Source organism: Chelonia mydas, chromosome 9, assembly GCF_015237465.2.
Source record: "Chelonia mydas isolate rCheMyd1 chromosome 9, rCheMyd1.pri.v2, whole genome shotgun sequence".
Classification (NCBI taxonomy): Eukaryota; Metazoa; Chordata; order Testudines; family Cheloniidae; genus Chelonia; species Chelonia mydas.
Window position 1 is genome coordinate 67,738,859 of NC_057855.1, and position 26,782 is coordinate 67,765,640.

Consider the following 26,782-nt stretch of genomic DNA (forward strand, 5'->3'; position numbering starts at 1 on the left):
TTTTTCTAAAGCATCGATCATAACTCTAGTGATACATATTATAAATAACAGTAACAGGCCTAGCATGTTTGTTGCAAACAAAAGTGTTTTGGGGGCCCATAGAGAGATGAAGAATTTCTGCATTCAAACTACCTTATAATCATTCAATATCTGGGCAGCTCTGACATTTTAATGCAGTCTTTCAGTAAGAGATCTTTTTCTAAATGTATATGGCAATGTTATAGTTTAACCAACCTGTTTCTAAGGCAACTGTCCTTGATTTTATCAAGTTACAGAAGGGAACAACTGGACATATTTAATTATACTACTTGGGATGTACAGAGGGGAAAAATGAATTTATCAAGTACACATGGCCATCCCAGTCACCCACCTACTCAGATGTAGGATATTTTGTGTTGCCAGACATGTATTTTTGCAGTGGGTTATTCCTGGAGCCTTGAGACTTGTTTTCTAAAGTAAATGCATATTTTCCTAATTGTAATCTCGGATGTTGTTCAGCCCTGGAGAGGTGCCTTCATAACTCTGCTTCTTTTTCTGAACAACTGCATTCATATGTATGAAGAGAAATATAGAAAGGATCAAGTTTCATGAATGATAGATGCTTTGCAATTTCAGGTGGATGTCTTAACTCAAGGATAATGGGAGTGGTTGCTGTGTTTTACAAGGCAGTAATCATCTTTGATAGGATAAACTGAACATTTATATTGCAATAACACCTAAAAGCATAAAGAAAAGGAGTACTTGTGGCACCTTAGAGACTAACCAATTTATTTGAGCATAAGCTTTCGTGAGCTACAGCTCACTTCATCGGATGCATACTGTGGAAAATACAGAAGATGTTTTTATACACACAGACCATGAAAAAATGGGTGTTTATCACTACAAAAGGTTTTCTCTCCCCCCACCCCACTCTCCTGCTGGTAATAGCTTATCTAAAGTGATCACTCTCCTTACAACGTGTATGATAATCAAGGTGGGCCATTTCCAGCACAAATCCAGGTTTTCTCCCCCCCCCCCCCCCCCAACCACTCTCCTGTTGGTAATAGCTTATCTAAAGTGATCACTCTCCTTATGCTCAAATAAATTGGTTAGTCTCTAAGGTGCCACAAGTACTCCTTTTCTTTTTGCGAATACAGACTAACACGGCTGCTACTCTGAAACCTAAAAGCATGTTGCACTAGACACAGTACAGATGTAGAAAATGACTGTTCCTGCACCAAGGAGTTTACTAACTCCTGAAGTAAGAGTGGTGTAATGATTTAGGACCTCTCCTCACAATTCCTGGGCAGAACTGCAGACCAACTGAAGAGGACTGTAAATACCAGAGAATCTATCTAGTTTCTATAGTGAACACAGTGCGTGCTGGGTATAAGGCTGTTGAGTCAATACTGTGTTTTCAGCACCCATGCAGTGCAGACATGATCAATAGATCTCCTATTTGTTACCTTGATATAAGGTGCTCCTGATAAGTGAATGAAAGAAATTCTTCATAGAAGGAATCGGACTGTTTCAGGGGGGGAAGGGACATCTCCATATCATAAGACACGAGAAAATATTCACAGCAAATCCAGAAACCAATTAGAATTTCTTAGTTCAGGATTTGCTACACGCTCTAAATTTACCCTGAAAGGGTCACAAACCTTTCGACCAAAAATATCCTGAGTTTTTATGACTTCAAGTGGATTGACTGTCGCACCTGGAAGCCCCAGGCATAGCCCATTGTGCTAGGTGCTGTACAAAGGGGGTTGGGACGGGGACAACCCCAACACAAACCCAGGTGAAATGTTGAAATGGTATGATGGGGTAACATGATTTTGGCAATTAATTGATCTTTAATTATTCATGGTAAATAGGCCCAATGGCCTGTGATGGGATGTTAGATGGGATGGGATCTGAGTTACTACAGAGAATTCTTTGCTGGGTATCTGACTGGTGAATCTTGCCCACATGCTCAGGGTTCAGCTGATCACCATATTTGGGGTCGGGAAGGAATTTTCCTCCAGGGCAGATTGTTGGTTTTTTGCCTTCCTCTGTAGCATGGGGCACAGGTTACTGGCTGGAGGATTCTCTGCACCTTGAAGTCTTTAAACCATGATTTGAGGACTTCAGTAGCTCACAGATAGGTGAGAGGTTTATTGCAGGAGTGGGTGGGTGAGATTCTGTGGCTTGCATTGTGCAGGAGGTCAGACTAGATGATCATAATGGTCCCTTCTGACCTTAATATCTATGAGTCTGAGTTCTGAATTTCCATTCATGGGAAATTTCACCACTTTTACATTTGTTTTTCTTCCAAATCAGAACAAAAATATTCAATATAATTGAAAGTCCATTTTTAACAGAAAATAGTTTTGACTGGGGGGAAGAGGGGGAAATCTGCTTGGAAAATTTTCAAGCTGCTAAGAACCCAGCTTTTCATGGCTCTTGAGTACTTATTATCCCTTAATCTTGGTAAATGCAGATTATTAAAACTATTTTCTTTAAAGTAAAACTTCTTCGCAACTGCCTCCTTGTTGCATTTCTGCTTTAACCCCTAACTGGATGCACGTGTGTGGTTTTTATTTTTTAACTGAAAATAAAATTGAGGGATTTAATCAGCAAAGCATTTCCACAAAACTGGTATTTTGAACCCCTTTAGTTTACTTGCAAGATTTTTTCATAGCCTGCAGTTATGCTTATGTTTTCCTGAGCAGATTACAAACTATAAGATGGCAACATTCAATAGATTGAATGTTATATTTAATCAGTTAGGCCCTGTTCCTGTGAGGTGCTAAGTGCCCTCAACTCAAGCATCTACCCATTGGTAGGATGTAAGTGTACAGTTTGTTCTTGCTCAGTACTATGTGAGATCAGATCCTTAATTATCATTAATGTTCTCTCTACTGAAAGGAAACTGGATTCAATAGATTGCAATAGTGCTTCTAGGATTTATATTCCCATTCAGCATGAAAGAAGATTTGCTGAAAGAATGTTAAGCAGTGAGTTAAATTTGATGGTCTTTAGCACATCTTCAACATGGGGTTGAGTTGTTATAAAGTGAAATTGATTTCCAGATTACTTTGTCTTTATGCCATATATTTTAGGCCATAATAAGGAGATCTGTTAAAAGTGGTAGTGTCCCAATAAGAACACTTTTTATGGGACTAAAAAGTAGGCTGATAAAAAAAGAACATTTACATTTTCCATGTTGTGACTTATGACCATTAAAAAATGCCCTGTCAGTGTTCTTAGGTATCATAGTTTTAAGTAGGTGGAAATTAGCAAGAAAGCACCAAAATCCTGAACATAGAGATATTTTTAAAAAATTAACCCTTTGATCTGCATTTACATCTGAATTTACATTGGTCATGAGAGTTTGCAGCATGCCAGGATGTATAACATGGGAATATTAATGTGAATTACTGTTATTGCCAATGTAGTTGTGTATTAATATGAAATAAAACACATTTTAAAATATACGCTCCCAATAGTGATGTGGAGAGCAGCAAATCTGTGAGCACCTACTAGAAATGAGTCAGTGCCTAAGCCCTATTCTCCACATAACTGTCTTGTTCCTGACAAAAAATGTCCCTGGGGTTAAAGGACTGTCCAGAAAACTTCACTTCACAATACCCTCTAGGTATTACACTTGTACAAGCATGCTCTGCTCTCCCCATCCTCAAAGTGCCAGGTCTCAACTCCACTTTCTCCAACTACTGCCTTTTTGTCTCTTCATTACTAAACTAAATGAACATGCCATTTGCAATCATTGCCTTGAGTTCCTCTGGATCACTTCCAAACTGACTTCTGCCCTCTACTCTATTGAAATAGTTCTAATTAATATTTGCAGTAACCTCACGGGCTCTTCTCCATCTTCCTTGATCTCTGTTACGCTTTTGACACTTTCTGTCATGCTCTCCTTGACATCTCCTCAGTTCACTTGTGAAAGATATTTAAAACACACACACACCTCTCTGAACATTGGTTCAGTTTCTATGTAAGTAGATCTGCCTCCTCTTCTCTCCTGCTCTCTGTAGAGATCTCCCAAAGGTCTGATAATGTCCCCTCCTGTTTTCCCCTTCACCTTGTCTTTGGGCAGTCTCACCTACACATGTGGCTTCTGCTATCATCTCTCTACTGATTACACACATCTGCCAGTCCTCTCCAGTCTTGTGTTTTTTCAAACAAATCCTGCATTTAGTCTGTCTTGGGTGTCTCACGTTACAAACTTAATATGTCCAAAACTGAAATCCTTATGTTCCCTTCCCAGCTCCTCTCCACTAGCTCTGCTTATTGTCACTGACTACACTAAAAACCAGTGTCTCAAGCCACTTATTTATGACTTTTCTTCCTTTTTCTCTAAACATGTAGTCTGTGTCTATACCTTGCTGTTTTTTTCCTCCCAATTACCTCTGATTTATACTTTTATTTCTTCCATTACAACTGAAACTTTCAATCAAGCCCTCAATATTTCCAGTCTTGCTTATTACACCATTTCCCTCCCGTCCATTCAAAAAGCTTCCCTCAAAATATTTTAACCTATTAGTCTAACAATATCACCCTGGTCTTTGAGATCTTCCACTATATTGATTTCAAGCTGCTTATTCCCAGCTTCAAGGTCTTACATAATATCACCCTCCCAACTTATCCACCCTTGTCTCATTTCACTTCACTTCACCTCTTCCAGTATGGTAACAATACTAACCCTTCCCACACATCTAGCAGCATATTTAGGTTTCTATTATTTGTACTACGGATGTCCCAGAGGACCCCCATATGGGATCAGGCCTAATTGAGCTAGATACTATAGAAACATACAACAAAAAAAATACTGTAAACTCTTCAGGGCACAGACTAACTATAAAAAAAAAACAACAGGTGGATATGGGATATATGTGGGGAGCTGAACAAAGTGGTAATCTCTCAGAAATGTCTACATGCCTTCTTCCATGCTGTCCTTTATACATAGGACACCCTTCCTGATCTCATTCATCATGGCCTTATACACTCCTCATTCAAGTCCCACAAAGGATCCACTTCTCCTGTGATAACCGTGGGAAAACTAGCCGATTTACATTGTTAAGTGTATGGAGCTATTAGGAATAATGTATGCATTAAAACGAAACCTGTTAACTTTTCATTACCATGCCATGGCTAATCATCACCATGACACCACCTTTACGTTTGTTTGTTTGTGTGTTTGTTTTTTGTTGTTGTTCCTAGCTCTCTAACCTTTGTCTGTCTGTTTGCCTGCCTGTAGACTATACATTCTTTGAGGAATGGACCTTTCTTTCCCTGCATTTCCCCTCATTGGGAATATTATGGGCACTATCATAGACAAATAGGTAGAGTATTGGTAGATAAAGTTTAAAGTGTCTGAAATTTACCAATCTGCTAGCTGTGGTGGATATCTCTGCATATAACTCAATGAGTAGAAGCCCATGAATAATTTTTTTTTCAGTTAGCTGTCCTACTTTCACTCAAAAAGCATTCCTTCTGTTGTTTTTTGTTTTCATTTTGAGTGCACTTTACATGTGTGTATGAAATCTGCTTTGAAGTATGCTTTAAATGCATTAACTTAAAATTCCACACAAAGTAGTACAGTAGACCTCTGAGTTATGAACACTTCAGGAATGGAGGTTGTTCATAACTTTGATCAAAACATTCTGATTGCTTTTTCAAAATTTTACAACTGAACATGGACTTAATACAGCTTTGAATCTTTACTCTGAAGACCAATGCTGCTTTCTCTTTATGTTTTAGTAGTTTATGTTAACACAGTACTGTACAGTATTTGGTTTTTTTTTTCATCTTCTCTGCTGCTGCATACTTCTGGTTCCAAATGAGGTAGGGGTGTGTGTGTGTGACTGACTGACTGGTCAGTTTGTAACTCTAGTGTTAGTAACTCTGATATTCTACTGTATTTTGGAAATAAAGGTTACAGCTCATTGTGACATTCCCCAGAATATAATCTGGACACATGGACATCTGTGTTCCCTCAATTCTCCAACCTGGGGTTCCCTTTACACTGCCTGACTGTGAGAGAAACCATTCGTGGTCTGCTTACACACAGCCTCCAGCACATAAATCACTCCCAGCTATACTGTCTGAGTGTTATAGCCAGTCAGCTATGACTTACACTGCAGGCAACACCAGCAAACTGAAGTCCCAGACTTTCCCCCAGAAATGTGCATCTTGTACTGCCCAGCACCCTCCTGGACAATATAAACTCATATAAAGTTTGTCATTTCACTAAAAGAAAATGACATGCACAAACCTTGTTATCTCAAATGGAGTTTCCAAAACACCTGAATACAAACACATGGGTTTAGATAAAACAATAAAACAAGTTTATTAACTACAGGAAGATACATTTTTAAGTGATTACTTGTAATGAGGCATAAAAGTCAGAATTAGTTTACCAATTCGTAACTTTGTAACCAACACCTAACTTAATCTAAGTGAATTCAAAGCAAAGGTTTTGCTCACCACTTGCTTTCCACTGGCTGGAATCCTTTCAGTTAGGAGCTCTCCCCTGTTCATTATTAATTTCCTTGTCCTTCAGGTGGTTTTACCATGAGTAGAAATGAAGGGGGAGAGATTTTGGATCCTCTGTTCTCCTTTCTTATAGCTCTTTTTTTTCTTTGAAAATCATCTCCAGCTGAGGTTCATGATAAAGTATTACTTGTCTGAGTTGTTCTCTATATTGAAAAGAGAACGCTGTTGTATTAGGCACTATAACACCATGTAGTAAGACAGTCCATGCCTTAAAGAGGTGACAAGCGTGTTTGTGGAATGCACATGTGTGTTCAAAAAAAATTAAATGAGATCATTTATTCCTAGGGGAGCAATTTATTGCAGACCCTAATTTTGCATCTTTTTATAAATACATGTTTTTGATATTTTGTCACTTTGGGTCTACCAGCTGTTTTTAAGGCAAGGATTGTCTTACCGCTTGTTTCTGGAACACCTAATGGAATGTGCCTTTGATCATGGATAAGCCTCTGTATGTGTTTGTAATACAAGTAATAACTACACACTGCTCTGAAGCAATTATATTAGTTATTTTTTTCTTATATTCATCTAGATATAGTATCTTAGCAATTTTGAGCAAGTTTTAGGTTCAGATCTCTGTCCAAAATAATACTTGGTGCTGAGAACTCTTTCAGGTCTGCAGCTGGTTTGAATGTTATATTTTCCATGGAAAGCACTGTCCCTATCCATTAACCTTACTCCAGTCCTCTGATGCATTCCAGGTTCTTGGTAAGCTTTTCAAAGCTGAAGGATTTTCTTCTCACTATTCCTTAAAGAATACTGAAAGGTGATTCATGTGGGTTTCATACAATGACAACTTTTAATAGGTTAAGTTGTGAAACTGTTGTATCTGTTCAAGTATAAGGATAAAACCTCAACATCCCATCTCCAGGATAAAGCCTTCCTATTCTATAGGAGGTGACCTTCAGGTTCTTTTAAGAATACCAGGGTAAAGATTTCAGGCCCTTGGGAATATCAGCCTCATCTGTCACTAACCTCCCATTTATGTCCCTGTGGAGCATATGTCTGTATGATCCTTAGATCTTTATTTTTACTTTTTAATCAGTTCTTTACTTTGTAGCATTCTGTTTCTGTCATTTGCCACTCATTGATTTAGACTCCTATTCCTTTGTGTTCAGACTACATACCACTATTCCTCTGGCCAATTTCTCACTTGGTATTTGATTTCTAATAAGCTTAGTGTTAGGGGGCTTATTCCTTCACCTACTTACTTCCCTGGTCCTTCTCGCACGAACAGAGAGCAACAATACCCGAAGTCCAAAGGTGCAAACAATTCAATGTTTATTGGGGTGAACTTCCAGCAAGCATGATTCCAGTTTCCTTCCTTAGTGTCCCCCTTCCCAGCTCTGACACCACAGAGCCTTACCTGTGTCCCTGTTCCCATTCCTGCCCTTAGCTAAACATGATTCCAATTTCCCGCCCCCTTCCCTGTTCCCATTCCCCCCTACCCACTCACTTCCTGATTGACTGCAGACTATATAGTAAACCTTGAGTTCTGCTTAGCTATACCTTAACCAATCATTTTACCGAAATTTAACTAACCAATCCTAACATATTGTAACATCATTATTTAACCAATTATATCCCACCACCTTAATTAGTTTACACCCAGCAAAATTAGTTATACAGCAGACAGGAACAATCACAGAACCAGACAGAGATTATACAGACAAACAATAGGGAAATGGGGACTACAGTGATAGAACAACAAAGAAATGAGGATTTCACATCCCAGCTATTGATAAGTGAGTTCTTGCCAGACAAGATGCTATCAAACTAAGTTTCCTTTTACATCTTCTAGGCACTTCCCTTTCTCTGGAGGTGATAGGCATTATCAGGACAGGATTGTATTCCTAACAGCCTAATAGCACCTTATTTCAATGTGACTCGTTTGGAATGTGAGGATCTGACTGTTCGCTTCCCAGCTGATGGCTGCCTCTGCTGCTTGGCCAAAGATCTTAGCCTAAGCACAGGGCCTGAGACTGTCACAGTAAGAGAAAGCTCTTAACACCGGCAGACAGTGATTTTGATTCTTTCTTTTATACCTCTATAACTAGCCAAGTGATAAGAATATAGCTAAATTCTTAGAGTATAGGCCTTTACAGACAGGCCTGAATATCTATATCCTAACACTTATCATTCAATCTAATCTCTCTTATTTTTATATTATTGTATCAGCTAGTGAATAGGAGACCGCAAACAGGGGAGCTTGAGAGGAGGAGAAGGAGATCCCCCTGCTGCATGAACAAGGTGCAAGTACTACTCTTGGGGTGAGTGAGTTTGTTTGGCTGTTTATATTTTTCTTTCTCTTTCAGGTTATTTCCGTTACAGGGTCCATTGGGATTGTGTGTCTGGGGACTGTTTGAGCCTTTGTTCCCTGCATCATCTTTGATCAGTCTCAATCAGTCTTGTGATTGCCCTCCCATTGTGTGATTAATGATGGGGGGGCGGGGGCTGACTTAGGAGAGAAGGCCTTAAAAGCCAGAGGCTAAGCAACCAAGGGGAGCTAGCAAATAGGGGACTGCAAATGGTAATTTGAGAGGTGGTTTGTGGTAGTGAGATGTAATATAATAGCTATGGTTAGGAAGGGCCGCATCACCAGTGCCAACACTGTTCCTGTCTCCTCCACCTGCATGAGAACCTAACCATGGATGCCTCGACCCAGATCCTGGTGTGGATTTGCAGAGACTGTGGCCTGCATTTCCTATTCACAGAAAGCCAGGATTGGGGGACCATCCAGTGTGAAAGGTGCCTGCTGGTGGAATCTCTCAGGAAGCAGGTGGGAAAACTACAGGAGGAGGTGGCTAGGCTGAGGAGCATCTGTGCCCATGAGGAATTCATTGACCGTGTTCATATGGAGACTTCCAAGGCTGAGGACGCTATCCAACTGGAGAGGACTGCTGTCATGTCACAAAGAGAGGAGGATAAGGCTTTGGTACAGGGAGAACACTGGCTGCTGGTTACTTCTGGCAGCAGGCAGTGCTCCACCCCTATTCCCAACCCACTCACCATGGTGATGGAGAACCGTTATGATGCCCTGGCAATGAGTGATGAGGAATCACCCCCAAAGGTTGAAGAGGAGAAACCATGTACCCCCAAGGCTGGGAGGATCATAGCCACTACTCCCAGGAGGAAATGTAGGGTAGTGGTGGTTGGAGACTCTCTTCTGAGGGGGACAGAGGTACCCATCTGTCACCCTGACATGGCATCCCGGAAGGTATGCTGCCTGCCAGGGGCCCATATCAGAGGCGTTACAGAGGGATTGTCGAGGGTCATCCGGCCCTCTGACTACTACCCCATGCTACTCATCCATGTGGGCACTAATGATACTCCAAGGTATGACCCTCGGGTGAGGGAGTTGGGAGCATAGGCGGTGTTCTCTCCAGTCCTTCCAGTCAAGGGTAGGGGCTTCGGCAGAGAGAGATGCATCCTGGAGGTGAATGCCTGGCTGCGAGGATGGTGTCACCAGGAGGGCTTTGGCTTCCTTGACCACAGGATGCTCTTCCAGGAAGAAGGACTACTAAGCAGAGATGGGGTCCACCTATTGAGGAAGAGCATAATTGGCTACAGACTGGCTAACCTAGTGAGGAGGGCTTTAAACTAGGTTGGAAGGGGGCAGGAGAACAAAGCCCACCGGTGAGTCAAAAACATGGAGACCTGGGAGAAGGTTCGGAATTTGGGGGGAACATGGACGGTTACAGCAGGGATAACAGAGAGACAAGACAGAATTGGGGGAATCAAATCAGGATATTAGATGTCTATACTAATGCAAGAAGTATGAGGAATAAGCAGGAAGAACTCGAAATGCTAGTAAAAAAACACAACTATGACCTAGTTAGCATTACAGAGAGTTGGTGGGAAAATGCATATGATGGGAATATTGGACAGAAAGGTACAACTTGCTCAGGAAGGACAGGCAGGGAAAAAGGGAGGAGGTGTTGCCTTATATAATAAAAATATACTTGGACTGAGGTTGAGATGGAAATAGGAGACAGACTTGTTGAAAGTCTCTGGGTAAGGATAAAAGGGGTAAAAAAACAAGGGTGATGTCATGGTAGGGGTCTACTACAGAACACCTAACCAGGAAGAAGAGGTGGGTGAGGCTTTTTTTAAACAAATAACAAAATCATGGAAAGCACAGGACTTGGGGGACTTCAACTACTCAGACATCTGTAGGGAAAAATAACACAGCAGGGCACAGATTATCCAACAAACTCTTGGCATGTATTGGAGACAATTTTTTATTTCAGAAGGTGGAGAAAGCTACTGGGGAGAGGCTGTTCTAGATTTGATTTTGACAAATAGAGAGGAACTGGTTGAGAATTTGAAAGTGGAAGGCAGCTTCGGTGAAAATGATCATGAAATGGTAGCGTTCATGATTCTAAGGAATGGTAGTAGGGAGAACAGCAAAGTAAAGACATTGGATTTCACAGGCTAAAATAGGAAACGAACAAGTTATAAATTACTTAGACAAGTTAGATGTCTTCAAGTCACCAAGGCCTGATGAAATGCATCATAGAATACTCAAGGAGCTGACTGAGGAGATATCTGAGCCATTAGCAATTATCTTTGAAAAGGTATGGAAGATGGGAGAGATTCCAGAAGACTGGAAAAGGGGAAATAAAGTGCCTGTCTGATAAAAGGGAAATAAAGAGAACCCTGGGAATCATAGACCTATCAGCTTAATTTCTGTACCCGGAAAGGTAATGGAGCAAATAATTAAGCAATCAATTTGCAAACATCTAGAAGATAATAAGATAAGTCACAGCATGGATATGTCAAGAACAAATCATGTCATACCAATCTGATAGCTTTCTTTGACATGGTAACAAGCCTTGTGGATGGGGGAAAGCGGTAGACATGGTATATCTTGACTTTATTAATGCTTTTGATACTGTCTCGCATGACCTTCTCATAAACAAACTAGGGAAATGCATAAATAGCTGGAAAACTATTCCCAGATAATAGTTATCAGTGGTTCAGTCATGCTGGAAGGGCATAACAAGTGGGGTCCCACAGGCATCAGTTCTGGGTCCATGTCAGTTCAATATCTTCATCAATGATTTAGATAATGGCATAGAGAGGACACACAAAGTTTGCATATGATACCAAGCTGGGAGGAGTTGCATGCGCTTTGGAGGATAGCATTATACTTCAAAATGATCTGGACAAACTGGAGAAATGGTCTGAAGTAGATAGGATGAAATTCAATAAGGACAAATGCAAATTACTCCACTTAGGAAGGAACAATCAGTTGCACACATACAAAATGGGAAATGACTGCCTAGGAAAGATTACTGCGGATAAGGATTTGGGAGTCCTAATGGACCACAATCTAAATATGAGTCAACAGTGCAAAAAAAGTGAACATCATTCTAGGTTGTATTAGCAGGAGTCCGGTAAGCAAGACACGAGAAGTAATTCTTCTGCTCTACTCCATGCTGATTAGGCCTCAACTAGAATATTGTGTCCAGTTCTGGGTGCCACATTTCACAAAAGATGTGGACAAAGTGGAGAAAGTCCAAAGAAGAGCAACAAAAATTATTAAAGGTTTAAAAAACGTGGCCTTTGAGGGAAGATTGAAAAAATTGGGGTTTGTTTAGTCTAGAAAAGAGGAGACTGAGAGGGAACATAACATTTTTCAAGTACATAAAAGTTTGTTACAAGGAAAAGGGAGAAGAATTGTTCTTCTTACCTCTGAGGAAAGGACAAAAAACAACAGGCTTAAATTGCCACAAGGGGAGTTTAGGTTGGATATTAGGAAAAACTTCCTGTCAGGATGGTTAAGCACTGGAATACATTTCCTAGGGAGGCTGTGGAATCTCCATCATTGGAGATTTTTAAGAGCAGGTTAGACAAACTCCTGTCAGGGATGGTCTAGATAATACTTAGTCCTGCCATGAGTGCAGGGGACTGGACTACATGGCCTCTTGAGGTCCCTTCCAGTCCTCTGATTATGCGATCATTTTTTTTTTTTACATGGGTATAAAAATTTTGCTCAGACCCCCATGCATAGACCTGTGAACATATCTCCATTGCACTACTTTTAAAACTAAAATCTCACTCGTGTTAGATCTGTAATTTAATGTGTGACCAATTATCTGCAATTAATATGTAACCAACTTCCTAAAGTTCAGCACATCTGAAACAATTCGTTCTCTAAAACCTGATTTTTTTTTTATTGAAGAGGCTCAGTGAATACCAAATGATGTCACAGCATAGGAATCACTCGGTGTGTTGTGCTTCTTCAGAAACTAAGGGAGTTGTCACTTAATATAGCACCATCAGTAGTGACCTCTGTAGTTAAGGTCGTACAAATTCCAGGGTGGGGGCTCAGATGGAGGAAAGCTTTTCTGACCAAAAAAAGTGTTTTTGTTTTTTTAAAAAGCGTTCTTTACTCAGTCTCCTGGATACTGAGAAGACCCTGCAGTTCTAATGGCTCGGAGATTTAAGATAGCCTGAGCTTCCAATTGTCAGTAGATAAAATCTCCATAAATCCTGGGTGGGATTGCTGTCTATGGTTCCAAAATCTGAACGAACTTGCTTTAAAGTTTAAAAATGCTTACCCATTGTGTAGTAGTAGCAATAGGTTCTTGTAAAGGGATCACTCATAAATGGATGATCAAATCTGTGCATGTTAGTCAAAATGTGCTGGGCACTCTACAGGTATACAAGGAGAGAAACAAAACCTACCCTTATGAGTTTACACATGCTGAGGTACTCCAATCATGATTTGCTTGCCTTGCTTGTGTGTGGTGGGGTTTTTGGGGTGGGGGGCAGGGATTGTTTGTTTAGGGGGGTTGTATTCTTGATCCCTAATTAGTGTGAGGTCTTTGGGGAAGCATCTTTGCTTTATTTTGCCTTTTTATACTATGTCTAGCACACTGAGGGCACTTCCAGAGCAAATATTTATAATGGGAAACTTAAAAGATAGACGAAATACAGTGTGTACAATGTGGCATGAAACTGGAATGAATGAGAAGTGGACTGAAAGGGGACAAAGATTCTTCCCTAATTGCACAAGTGTGTGGGGGGGGGAGGTGATGGGAGGAGACAGAATAAACAGAATCTTGTGTTGGGCCAAAATGTGTGAAGGGTTCAGAAATTTATTGTAAATGGGTTTTTCCAGGTGTGATTAGGGAAGCCTGGCTATTAGCCTGTCTAAATTTGACTTTTTACAGAGCCTGAGAAGGCTAAGAGTGTGTGGGTCCATGGTGGTGGCTGTGTCTATGAACGTTTATCTTCTGTGATTTCATCTTCCCATAATGTCTGAGAGCTATGCTTTAAACTAGGAGTCTGTGATTGTGACTGGTGAGATAAAATTTTCAGTAAGATACACTAGCGTGAGCACTCTCTATGTGACAAATTGCAATGACAAGGCTGTGGTGATGTGAAATGAAATCATGACCACAATATTATAAAGAGGTGTGCTTGAGGCATCCTTGCTGAACTCCGAGTGAAGGAAGATACAGTTAAAATGCCCACTACTTGCACGCAGTTATTGCCAGAGCTGGTCAAATAGTACTCAGATACCACATTTGGAGAAGGGTGGCAATTGCTTTGTGAATCATTCACATACTAGTCTTATGTATCAAGGATATACACACTATCTGAAATTATTAACGATGTTCATTATAAAAATAGTGATAATGACTGTGGACTGTTCATACTATATGACGATGCTTGATCTGGGAGATTAGCTACTCATTCTCATGGTTTTGTTTCTGGGTAACTGATTCTTTTTAAACAGGAGAATAACTAATGGGAAATGACAAATAACTAATGCAGCTATAGCACAAATTCATGAAACTTTTTCAGGATATTCAGCCATCTCTTGCATACCTGGCAGTCATCCAAATATGCATAAATAACTAGAAGTATGAGCCCACAAAAAGATGCAAAAGCATTTGTGAATCTGTTCTAAATATTTATCTACCTGCTGTGGTTAGCTCCATACCTAACCAAAGGGCACAAATCTTATTCTCTCTAGACAACAGGCAGTTGTCCCAGATGTCCCAATTTTATAGGGACAGTCATAATATATGGGGCTTTGTCTTGTATAAATGCATATTACCCCTCACCCCATCCTGATTTTTCACACTTGCCATCTGGTCACTCTACTTGTATCACCCCATGCAGCCTGATCAAAAGTCCATTGAAGATGATGAAAAGACTCCCATTGACTTCACTAGATTAGGTCCACAGAGAGATATAGAGGCTTGGCAATTTGGAGACTGCCTGCTGGGAGCAATGGAGTTCAGGACCAAGTTTCATCCCAAGCCAACTAATGTGGGTGCTGAGACTATTACAGCAGCGGTGGATCCTGCCCCTTGGTGGGAGAATACTTTACAGAAGTGGGCTTGACAGGCTCTTTAGTGTGCAGACTGTTTTTGTGGGTATGAAGGTTGCTGCAACAAGGGGCCTCTTGAGAGTGGATAAAAACAGAGAGGAATTGGGATTCGGCTCTGGAACAGAAAAGAAACGAGAGGCAAAAGAATTAAAAGTAAACAGGAGATTAAATTTCTCTAAATCTTAATGCTCTGAACTACTAATTAGAAAAGTCATTAGAGAGAATTAGGATTTTAATCTGAGCGTGCCCCTGAGTTAGGTACTCAATTGGAACAGAGGGACTATACATTCAGGGCAGACTTCCAAAGGTACTAGATGGCCTTGCTTGCAGACCCAACTGCCAAAACAAATTGCCAGAGTAATTGAGTTCTTGTTTTTCTAACTATTTGATTGGAATATGGTTGCAAATTTTTCCACTGTGAATGCATGAAAAATAGAAAGGTAACCCATAAACATATGCTGCACTTTTGTTAGTTTCTATTTCTTAACATTTCTTTTCTAGTTACTTACCATTTAAAGGATAAAAATCTGTTATCTTTTGGTACAGTATCTATTTATAGTTGACAAGCTTGCTAAGATTTAGATGAGAGTATGCCTGTGTTTCCTTTGAAAAATTGTGGTTTTCGTCATTTGATTTCTGGCCCATCACACTGAGCTGATTAGTGTACTATGCAGATATTCTGACTACAAGCATAAATCAGTTAAACAACCTTTTAACTGTAGTTTTCTTTGAGAGGAAATAAATTAACTTTGACATGGTTTCAAGTGCTTTTTAGGACTGCTCAAAAACACTTTTACACTCATCTTATTCTCTCAAACAATGTCCGTTTAAACAATGTAAATAGTTAACAGGAGGTACTTTCCTAATGAAGGGGGGGAAGGAAGAGAGAAGTAATTACCATATAAAACCTTTTAAGTTCCTGATTTAAGAACAAGTACATATGAACATGCAGTGATTACGACCTACCAATAGGTGCCAGTATTAGCTAATTGTGATAAGGGATCTAATGACAAACTGAAACACATCATAGAAAAACAGAATAAAAATCATAAAAGGTGTATGTTATCTTTAATTCAAATGTTATTAGTTTCTATTTCTCCAGTCTTTTCTTTAGACCTCAAAAGGAACATTATTTTATCAGAAATTCCAAGGAAGAAATAGGAGAAGAATCATCCCCTTCCCCCCCCATGGCCTTAGTCACTTACTAAGTATTTTTAATTGTCTTCAAAGAGACTGCCCATTTTGAATGCAAGCTTGATTTCAGAAATGTACTCCATCAGCCTCTTCATGTGTTTTCTGCAGCATAAGGGTCTCTGGCATCTCCCACAGTTCAGCCATGAAGTAAACAAAAACACAGATTGGCCCTCCGTGTGAAAGAACAGACTGGGTGCTGCAGGTATTCATTTTGTTTCATCACAGCCCACTCTTTTAGGTAGGACATAGTCTTAGCGATGTGCAGCATCAGGTAGGTTTGCTGAGAATTCTGTATTCTATCTTCTCACCATTTGTGGTGGTGGGGTTTTTGGTTTTGTTTTCCCCCAATAGTCTACACTGCAGCCAACCTGCTTTACCTGGTGCATTTCAATCCATTTCAGAGAAATATTTCCCATGGATGTTATAAGTGAGATTTATGAAATATCTCTTAAAAGCAAAGCGCCCAGCCAGGGCTATCCTTAGGATTTATTTCACCCTACGCAGTATTATTAAACTGGTGCCCCTATGCTCCACTGAAGCCAGTCCCCATCCAGCACCACAACCCCAGTGTGTCGATGGGGCACAGCCCCCCCCACCGCCCACAGACCCCCAGAACGCTGCCCCCCGACACCCCACCGTTGCTGAGCTTTGTACACAGCAGACTCTGCGGCAGTGGCTCAAGGCAGGCTTCGCGCTGTCACATGCAGGCTACATCTTGCCAGAGCCCCCAGTCCTCCTGCAACCTCGCACCACTCCTGGCTCACCAGGAGCATTTTGACAGGAAGTACTAAGCAGTAATAACAACAATAATACATTTTGTGTATGTGTGTGTGTGACAATCTGTATTGGGGGACTGTGACTCGTGAGAGGCAGAGTGTGTGTGTATGTGTGTGAGAGAGAGAGAGCGAGCCAGTCTCTGTGTGTGTTAGGGAAGTGTGAGAGATATTGACTGCACTGTCACTTTAAATCCCCCCCTCCTTCCTTCCCTCTCAGCCTGGCTCCCCCCACCCCCCGCTGATTCACATGGAAGTTTCACTCCTCCTGGCCTGACCCCCACCAGAGACCGAGCGGCGCAAGCAGGCAGGGTCTAGGGAGGGACTCCACTCTGGGCAGCGGTGGGCCGGGCTGCTGCACCGCCAGTGACTGGCTGCTGAGGAGCGAGTGAGGGAGCGGGGTTGGGGGCGGGGAGAAGCCTGCAGGCCCAGCATGAGGGAGGGGCCAATGAGGGGAATTGTGCCCCAAATTTTCAGGTGCCCTATGCAGCCACGTATGCCTAAGGACGGCCCTGCGCCCAGCTCACAGGAGAAAAAATAACAAAAATGTCCACAACAAAGCAAAATCTCTCTGTTATAAGCCATAGAAACTGGCCTTAATTCAGGAAAAAGCTGATAACAATTTTGTATTGGTTAAGAATGGTGTGATATTAGGCAATATGACATTTTGTCTTTGTTTTCCCTTTTTGGTCAAACAGTTTCACTCAGTTTCTTTTTAGCCATACAACAAACAGTTCAGGTTCACTTAAAAACTGAACCCAGATGAAAGTGGCAAATCTGGTCGATGTTATCATTCCATAACAAAAGCTAAAATCTAGTGACATCTGGCCTGGGCTTTCACTCTGAAGGTTTTGCACAGTTCAGATCAGAACCCATCCTGTGATCTGTGCCCAGTACAAGTTTCTATAGTCAACCATACCGCTTGGTCTTTGTCTAATCTTACTGGACATGTGACCTTTCAACACACTGGAACAGCTGTATTTACAAATCTATTAATTTTTATTCCTATGAATCTGTCCCCTGTAAAATTGAGGCGTAATTGATCCATATAGGAGCGTGGCCACTGGTCAAGGGCGGCATGGGCCAAATAGCCCTTTCCCCCCTTTTCACTTTTACTACCAGTGGGACTGTTTAGAGATTAATTGGACTTCTTTGCATGACAAGGCAGAAGTGGCAGAATCAGGCCCTTCTTTGGGTAAAGGCACATAATGAGTTGTTGGACATCTGCTGTAAAAACAACCCTTACCTCTGCTAGGCAGATAACGTCTGTCTCTGCCCTTTATATTTTTGAACTATAACCTTTCCCACTTCACAAGCTGAAAACATTAGATGATTTTACAAGCATGGACTCTGTAAAGACAGCGGTGTTTTGCCAATGCAAAAAGTAATTTTTGGTTTGGAAAACTAATTTTTTTTTTAAACTTACAAAAATACTCTTACATATTGGGGAAAATTACATGCAGCAAAACACAGTAGCCCTACACAGCACTTACCATAAAGGCAGTTCTTTACTATCTATTTTACAAAATTCTCTTATTTTTTTCTCTTTGTCACGTTTAGTCCTCAGAAAAACCTAAAAGCAAAATAACTACTTTTTTTTCCCATTGTGTTAATCTGAGCTCTAGAAAATGTCACTCGCTAAGGTTTATGCAATTTTGAGAAAGTAATGAGAGAGCCCTAGCAGGTGAAAGTAGAGTGCTGAATGAGTTTTGCTATCCCAAGAGAATTTTCAAGATTTTAGAAAAATTTCCTGTCCAAAATTGCCTAGGCAATCTCAACAATCTTCATGTACCGAAAATCCAAAGAAAAAGTTGAATCAGGTCATTCAAAACATTTTGTTTCAATTTTGACCTTTCAACTTTTTCACTATATATTAACTCAAATTTCTAAACAAAAAATCATTACAAACAAAAAACCAGAATGCTTAGGATGTTTTTGGCAATTTCAAAACTCTTTCATATTCTTTTCAAAATGGAAAATTTGTTGTAATGTAGCCTTTTCCAGGAAAAAGATTGCCTCTTTATTTTTTTTTAAGAGTATGGAAAAGAGCAAAAAGCTATACAAATCTGATGTAGGTTAAAAATAGATGGATGTTCTGATACATGCTCCAGTAGTTGTCCATTGGGCCATAATTTCATGCAAAGTCTTTCTATTTATTTATTTATTTAATATAGGTAATGTTCTTGAACAGAATTAGTTTTTATATATTTATTTATTTATTGTGAAGTAAGGTGTGCTTTATAATGTAGAAGGAAACTGTGAAGGCTGTGAGAATGTTAGATAAGCCCATCAGTGTTGAGATAGCTGGTGTAAAATTATTTTGTAAAGAAAATTACTTTCCAGTGACAGCAGGGGATATTAGGTTTGCAGAATCCTTTGATGTTGAGCAGACTCTAATATCTCAACAATACTGTGCTATTGGTAAGTTAAAAAGCAGTGAGTATTGGCATATAGAAGTGTATTTTTTCACCTGACATTTAAACTTTTGTAAAGTATGAAGATAAAACATACAGAGGGATAGACTAGCCTGTTGGTGGCAGCAATAACTTATATTTAATTTCTTGCGAGAAGTCTGGAAAATATGCAGCCCACAAGCAAACTGTAGGCAACTGCATGTAATAGAGATTTCCAGCTATGCATCTGAAAATTCTACATTGATTCTTAACTCTTAATTTTAAAATCCAGATTTAAAATTACAAAAGTGGGTCTAGTCTCTAGTTAATAATTTAGAAAAATTGTGTATGAGCATGTGAGTAAGGACAGAGGCATATTGCTTGGCATGGAAGTTAAACTAACAGCATAATGAGATTGGCAGTGAGCTGACAACATGCCATCATTCTATTCTCAGCTTTCCCTTACAGAAGCTAGTTGGAAGTCTCCCGCTCTCTGTGCAACTTTTGTGGGCCTCAGCTTTGAGGAATGTTCAGCTTCCCCAAGTAGATCAGCAGACTTTATGGTGGTAACGCATCTGCAGTTCCTTTCTCTTGCTGATTTACCACATTCAGATTTTAAGAGGTTATTTTGAAATGTATAACACTTCCTGAGATCACTTTGCATATGTATTTTGAGCTGGAATTGCTGAAGTTCTGGAATAGCCTTCCAAGGCAAGCAGTGGGGGCAAAAGACCTATCTGGCTTCAAGATTAAACTCGATAAATTTATGGAGGAGATGGTACGATGGGATAACATGATTTTGGCAATTAATTGATCTGTAAATATTCATGGTAAATAGGCCCAATGGCTTGTGATGGGATGTTAGATGGGGTGGGATCTGAGTTACTACAGAGAATTCTTTCCTGGGTATCTGACTGGTGAATCTTGCCCATATGCTCAGGGTTCAGCTGATCACCATATTTGGGGAATTTTCCTCCAGGGAGATTGGAAGAGGCCCTGGGGGGGTTTTCACCTTCCTCTGTAGCATGGGGCATGGCTCACTTGCTGGAGGATTCGTTGCACCTTGAAGTCTTTAAACCATGATTTGAGGACTTCAATAGCTCAGAGATTAGGTAAGAGGTTTATTGCAGGAGTGGGTGGGCGAGATTCTGTGGCCTGCATTGTGCAGGAGGTCAGACTAGATGATCATGATGGTCCCTTCTGACCTTGATATCTATGAAGTTGTGTAGCATTTTATTCATTTTCCTGATTGGCTGTGCCTACCCCATGTGCTCAGGATGGTCAGCTGAAATCATTTCAATCTTTTCAGGAAAAAGTTACTCTGTTTTGTGTTGTATATTTCAGACAGTGTGCACGTGTGTTTGTGACTTCAAAGCTCAATGATGCATTGACAATATCTTTATAACCATGGAAGGGGAACCAATAAGATATTACAACATCAATTTCATTTGTCTGTTTGCACTTAACAAAACGTGCTTGTCATTGGTAAAAGGCCCAAATCAGAGGGGCTTGAAAAATGGGGAGGGGGGGGGGGGAAATCTTGTGAAAATGTTCATGAATTGTCACTGACAGTTAATTTTAGGTAAAATAATTTTGACACACTCTACACAAAAGGCAGACCGTGTCTGCCAAGAAGCCCACAATTAATAGACAAAGAAGATGGTAAGAAGTGGTAAACCCGGAGGAAGGGAGGTACTTGGATTAAATCTTTACTGCTCCTTGAGTTTTCATGATATAGTTTATGGGTCGACATCATACCTGTTACTAGTGTTATAGCCTGTTGTAGTGTAATCCAAAGAATTAGATTTACTGTGTGGGGCCTTTCTCAGGAAAAGACAGGCTTTGCACTGAAGATAACATACTGAATGTATCAGTGCATGTATTTTCTCATCTCCACATTGCCTGTTCTTTCAATTCTTCTTGCCGGAGTTTGCTGCAATGTTGCTGATGTCTGTGTCCTCAGGCTGCCTACCTATCTTGAATTCCATCATACGTGCCCCTCTTCCAAAGTTTGCACAAATGTTGTCAGCTAATCTACTGTAGGGAAGAAGCTGCAACACAATAGAGAAAAGACTTGTTGACCAGTGTTCAGCCCACTGGTGCACTGTGTTTAAAAGCTCACTGTGTTAGTTTTTGGGAGGAAAATTAGGACACAGGGTAGGCTTTTCACATCTAAAACTTTTCCCATATTAGTGTTATGGGAATTAGAATGAAATTTTAAGAAGATTCATAGCAATTCCAACAACTGGTGGTCCCTTCTCCTCCACCTTTCTTTCTTTGTTTCATTGTTTTAATATATAGTGCATAACAGATGTAAATTATTTCCTATCTCTTTATCACATTATAGTCTTAGCTGAGGATATTTGCAGGATCCCGATTTCTGGTTTATTTTGTTCTCAAATCTATAAACTTTACCAAGTGTTTCTTAAATGAATCCTCCATTTTCTTTTGCAATCCCAGAACGAATCAGTTTTTCCCATACATAACTTGTTCTTTTATCTGTATGGAAGATTTTTCCTTGACATAGCCCACATTTTTGTTTTCTCTTTCTTAATAGGCAAAAATGCTTAATATCATGCTGAGATGAATAATGGGATTGCAAATACAAGTTAAGTGCAGGTCAAATCCCAAAGTCATGTACATACCTAGTTAGTTCATTTAGCCAAGATTGATGTCCAAAAAGGACATGCTAATTTTTAAAGTCCATTAGGGTGAGTATTCAACTAAATTCCATGAAACTTTGTGTTGTTTTAGTAAAGATCATCAAATCTCTTTAACTTTTTAAACAATTCTAAGAGGCTCTCCTGTGCAGGGTGGACAGTAAGTCTGCCCACAATGCTGTTAAAATAAAGGACCCTGTCAAATAGGAGAATAAAGACTATTAAGTGGGGAAACTGTTAAAATATAGACATATTAGTTGTGCTCCTTTTCTGAAAACTTGTAGGAGCCAGATTGTCTGGTTTTGAGGATCTTTTCCAGTTGTCTTTAGCTGAATCATGTTCCAAAAGATATAGACTTCTTCAATAGCTTGTAGTTTTGTTTGAAATAATGGTGGTGGTTTTTTTTCCCCACTCCTGCCACTTCTTATGCCCAGTTGACGGGTATAAACCCTTTCTCACATGCTAGAGTGATAGCGCTTAGGTCAATAAAAGAATAACATTGCCCCTATGACTAAAGCTGACTGGAAGATTTCTTTCCTCTCAGATATATAAAAAGGGTAGCAAAAGTAGTAGTACTTCTAGCATTATCCTTGTTTTTGTATATATGGATCACGTAACCCCTTTCCACATGTATTAGTTCACTTTTGGTGTCCGCTTTCAGAAGTCCCAGAATAATTTGTTGGGTCTTCCCCCCACCCCACCCCCAATCGCCTGGGTTCACAATCAATGTCTGCTTTTCTTTTTTAAACCGGACTTGGTTCTTAAGTGCTTCCAATTTTCTTTACAATGAAGAAATGTTATAAATCAGTAACTTTTAAAATTTGGACATTGCTTTTTCACAGTTTTTGTTTTTTACTTTACAGTTAAATTCCATCTAACTCTTTCTCTGCTAACTTCTCTACACTGTTTACTTCAAACCCACACTTTCCTTTACTGAGGAGACAGATTTTGGTAGAGATTCCATCTTAGTATGCCAGGCCCAAAAAAATTCTTCTTTTAAAAGAGCTTAAAAAAAAACCAAATTTTTGGTTCAGGCAACATTTTCAAAAGGGGCAGGATAGCACTGGCCCCATTCCATTTCCGCCCAGACCCTGATGGCTTGTAAAACTCTGGGCCATCCAGTTACCCTGTAAAGGGGAGCAGACCTTTTTATCAGTCTGGAACAGGAAGAAGCTTTTGTGAATTTTTCATCTGCTGTAACTGAAACTGATCCTCTCTCCTTCCTCTTTCTTTAATATTATCTTCAACAGTGCCTCTATCCACCTACCTCAACATTGTGGGTGCACATTTCTTTTAAACGGGCAGCAATGTCAAACACCATACCTAAGAGAGAACCGTTCCTTTCACTTAAAACTAGTCAGTCACTGCACATGACTGAGTAAGAACATGTAGTTCTTTTGTTTTGAAACATCCTTTTTGAAATGTAAAAGTTCCATTTAAAAATGTTGAAATATCCTGATTCAGCATTATCAAAATGCCGTGTTTATTTTTTCACAACAAAATTTCTTCAGCACTGGCACATTTGTCTAAACATCAATTTAGATAAAAATGGCATTTTCTTCAAATTCTATTTTGACAAAATTTCCGACCGACTCTTATTGACACCACTATGTATCACTAGTCAAATGATATATGACTGTGAAAACCCTATCACCAGAACATCTTTAGGTAATTGATACAATTGATAACTTTTTAAAGACGCACCTATACAATTGCAGAACCAAAGGTAGTTACCTGTGCAAGGCATATAAATGTATTGGAAACTTATTCTCATTAATAAAATAAATGCTACTATCTAAACAGACATTTTCTTTATCTAGGTGGCAGTTTATCTAAATCAAAAGAATAAAACCAACCTCAAGAAAATCTTATGTCCCTTATTAAAAACATTAATTGGGCATTGATATCCATTTCAATACTGTAGCTTCAAACTAAGTTCTGATGTTTTAATTTTGCATGACATTTGAGGAATAGTGTAGTCTAAAGTGATTTTCTGTAAATACAGACAAAAATATTAAAAGACTTTATTCTTTTGGTAGACATTACCAAACATGTTACCATGGCACATTTATTCCTTTAATTTCAAGTAAATTTACAGTTTATGATGTTTGCTTCTCCAAGATTATATAATCCCTTTTTTATTGAAAAGAATCACAATTATGCAAATGATGAAATCCAAGGAGACAACAAGCAATTAACAGTGAAAGACAGGCTGTTACCTTAAAGTGTTATTCACACTGAACAAAATAGGACTCACTTTAAAATAAACCTTTATTAAAAAGATTCAATTTAGTGTATTGGGGTTTTTGTTGTTGTTGTTGTTTTAAAGACAAAAGTTCAGACAAAAGTTAGTAGTCTTACTAATTGTCATAATGTTTGTTAATGTCTTCAGTTTTTGTTCCTTTTACTCCAAATAGATTTGTCTGTTCCCTTGCTTAAAAAAGCAAAGGATGCTTCAGCAATGACTAAAGAATTGATCCTGAAAAGCTCTGGTGGGAGTTCTGTTACATCAGGATGAGACCCTTTCTATGGTAGGATATATATGAAGCTATAGATGAGCATAGGTACCTTGATCCCAGATATGAGAGTAGTTGCAAGTAGAGTTAGTTGTGTAGTCAGATAGCTCATCACTTGCAATACTGGAGGCAAATAATGCACCTAGCACTGTGTTTGGAGGCCAAACAGAGGGTTTGGCTAATATAGAAAATAGCCTGTTTATTTAGTGCTATCCATGTTGCACTCTTTACACCTACGCTCCATACAATGCATCACCCTCTGTTTGCTTCTGAGTGCACTTTTAATCTATAGAGATGGCATGAGTCCTGTCTATTTTTAGAAGCATCATTCCTTGGATTCCATCCCTATGGTTGGGATGAGTTAAGGCACCACAATGAACAACAAACCTTTCAACTGGATTGCATCATGTGTTCCTTTCCATGCTAGAATGAATTTTGCTGCCTCTCCTGTTAGCACCATGTGCTCAGGTAGTGTTCTGCAGTACAGGGAATAGCAGTTGGCTGATGAAGATAGCAACATGAGAAGGAGCCTCTCCTCAGCTGCTGTGGGTCTCTCACACTTCCACTTAAGGAGCAGAGAGACTCTGAGGAAGGGAACACAGGAGTGACAGTAGATTTTGAGCAGGTGAGCAGTAATTAGGGATCAAGCATGCTAGGCCAATACATTATTCACATAAGGGAATTGGGAGGACGTAGTGGAATAAGCCCTGAGCTGCGGGACACTACAGGCAGGGAAGTTCCACACCCTCTTCGTTCCCTCTCGTGAAAAAAAGTAATGGCCCACATTGCTTCTGCCACCCTTCCCTTCCCCTCTGGGTAAAACACCTTCCAGTATCTAAGCACGTGGGCTTCTCTCTTGGTTAGGATAGGTTTACAGTGGAGCTGTAATTTCCAGCTTGGGTAGATATACTTACACTAGGTTGATTAGAGCTAATGTGCCAAAAATAGCAGTGTAGCTATGGTGGTGCAAGTGGCGGGATGGGCCATCCATCCAAATGCATACCTAGGGTTTCAGATAGGTTCTTATTAGGAGTGACTAGCTCATCCAGCCATTTGTAGTGCCTACACTTTTAGTATGCTATCTTGATCAGAGATATGTGTAGTCAAGATGGAAATTACACTTTCAGCAGAGTGCTGACATACCCTCTGGGGGAAGGGAAAGGAAGGAGCCAGTGCAAAGAGCTGTCAGATTAGTTGGACCTGCTTGTGGGCTAGCCCACAATAATGTCCTCCATGACAAGTTTATATTATCCCCCTCTTGTTCTGAATTAGTAGGGGAATATCATAGGCAGGGACACATTGACTTTCAATGGGGATGGTGCTCCTAACTCACTTGGCCAGACCAAAGGTCCATCCAGCCCAGTATCCTGTCTGCCGACAGTGGCCAATGCCAGGTGCCCCAGAGGGAGTGAACCTAACAGATAATGATCAAGTGATCTCTTTCCTGCCATCCATCTCCACCCTCTGACAAACAGAGGCTAGGGACACCATTCCTTACCCATCCTGGCTAATAGCCATTAATGGACTTAACCTCCATGCATTTATCTAGTTCTCTTTTAAGCCCTGTTATAGTCCTAGCCTTCATAAAAATGGTGTTTGGATTCCTTTAAATAACAGTAATTGTTGTGAATAATCTAGGGATTGTCCGCTTGCTGCCAACTCTTGGCAATATGTTATTACTGTGGTGTGTGTTTTTTAAATTATAAACACTCCCAGAGGTTTGTGTGATAGATAAATGCCTTATAAATACAGATAATGAATACTAACATGTTTTGCCAAAAAACAAAACATTTTTCATTCCTGAGCATTTTCTCACAATGAATAGCAAAGTTTTCAACTGGAAAACTCTCATTTTTAAGCCTGTATTATCATCTTGATGCGGGGGGTAGGGGGAGAACGGGGGGCTGGTGATATCACAAGAAAATAACAGTTCATTAATTTAGTGCCTCTCATTTGACATTCTCAAAACATTTAATGAGTTAAACCTCATGTTACTCTTGTGATGTAGCCATTATTATTCCTATTTTTGTTAGATAGGAAACATTAAATACGGAAATATTAAATTAATTTTTAGTCCCTTTTTCTTGGTGTGAGTCATGAAAATATGCCTGTGCATATTTGGGACCATGTACAGTACATCTGGGTACTCTGTGTATGTAGTATATATACAATATCAAATGGGAATACTTAAATGCGGTGCTGTTTCTATTTTTGGAGCATGGCTACACTACATTGACCAGTTCAAGTACTTTGGCAGCTGGGATACAGAAGAGAGTGAGCTTGAATGTGAGAGACATTCCAGACTGGGGAGGCCTAGAAAAGTGTGTGGAATAACATCTGATGTGTTGTGTGTGACAAGCACATG

General features: G+C 39.9%; 1 long non-coding RNA gene across 2 annotated transcripts in view; it reads left to right on the plus strand.

Annotated features, from left to right (window-relative positions):
• Window positions 1–26,782, plus strand: part of LOC119567137 — a 106,832-nt gene that overhangs the window by 940 nt on the left and 79,110 nt on the right. For both annotated transcript variants that reach the window (XR_006283953.1, XR_005226919.2), the window contains exon 2: window positions 8,710–8,801. This is a non-coding gene — a long non-coding RNA (uncharacterized LOC119567137). The remainder of the gene's footprint in view (window positions 1–8,709; window positions 8,802–26,782) is intronic.